We start from the raw sequence: 1,463 nt of genomic DNA on the forward strand, positions 1-1,463 counted from the left end.
CACAGATTCCCTTTGTGGCGAGAAGGAGCCGGGAGAGGGAGCACGCCGGACGCTGTGGCCCCTGCTTCTCAGCGCCAGGGGTTCCGAGGTGTCCTTGTTTGGCTCTGGGGCAAGGGGTGGGGTCAGCCGACTGGTGAGAACTATGGGGGTGACAGGGAGCGGGACCCTGATGGGAGGGGTGTGGCTCCTCCCCACTCCACTGCTCAGAATATCGCTTAAGTGTGGAGAGGACCCTGCTTTGTCCCCACTGGGGGCTTTTGCTGTTGGGTCTGCAGAATCCTTAGTTGCTATTGGAAACGTGATGTCACTGGCCGGGGGAGGAGCTTCAGCTCTTCTTTTGAGTTAGGGAAGGGAAGCACATTCCAGGGGTGGAGGGGACAAAGAATTAGGATCATGAGGGCCAGAGGGACAAGAGAAGCTCTGGAGAGAGGCAGGGCGGGAAAGGTGCTGGGAGCGGATTGGGAGAGGGGCTTTGGGGGGAGGAGCGTGTGAGGGGGTGTGGGACACTGGGCCCGACACACACCTCGCAGGGGCAGGTGCTTCTGCATGTCCAACCCAGTCCCATCTGCGGCAGACACTCCCTCCGGCCCTGGTCTCCCTACGGCTGGATCGGGTTCGGGACCCCACACTCTCCCGGAAGATCCAGCTCGGCACCGGGCAGCCACTGTCACCCCTTCTATTCTATTGAACATTTGGGGGGGAGGGGGGGAAGAGTCCAAGTCACGTGGCCAGACAGATGGTGTCTCTTCCCAGTTTTTGAGCCTTCCAGAGAGGAGAGCCCCGCTGTCCCTCCTCCAGAGGGACATGGCTTAAGGCTTCTCCACACCACTGAGTCTCCAGCCCACAGAGTCAGGCCTCGAAATAGCACTGACTGTGCATGAGGACTCGTGCACACGCCTGCGTGCCAACACACGCACAAACTGGCCCGAAACATTAAGTCGTTTTAAAAGACACACGAGGCTGCACGAGGTGACACGGACCCCTCTAACCTTCCTAAACTCAGCTCCTGGCAATTCTCAGCCAGCCAGGTCACTGTCCCAGCGACCCCTCCACACGCGCGCGCACACGCGCGCACACGCGCACACACGCGCACACAGGCGCTCCCCCGCTCGCCGCGCGCTGACATGCTCGCGCGAACGCAGGCGCACACGCTGGGGCGGGAGGCGCCCCCGCTTCGGCTCTGTGTTAAGAAGCAGGGGCGGCGGGAGGGGTAGGAGACGTGGGTCCCTCTTGAGGCTCCGCAGCTGCCGCAGTCGCCGCAGCGTCGGGACCGGGACCAGCGAAGCCCGCAGAGGAGCCGCCGCCGCCGGGTCGTCTCGGCGCGAGGCGGGGGAGCCGCGCCGGGACCCGCTTCAGCACCGCGGACAGCGCCAGTCGCTCGCGTGCCCACGCGCACCCAGGACAGCCACTGCCGGCCGGAGGCTCGGGTGCCCGCTTCCTCCCGCAGACGTCCTGGGCCTATA

This window comes from Pteropus alecto, unplaced genomic scaffold, assembly GCF_000325575.1.
Source record: "Pteropus alecto unplaced genomic scaffold, ASM32557v1 scaffold67, whole genome shotgun sequence".
NCBI classification, from domain to species: domain Eukaryota; kingdom Metazoa; phylum Chordata; class Mammalia; order Chiroptera; family Pteropodidae; genus Pteropus; species Pteropus alecto.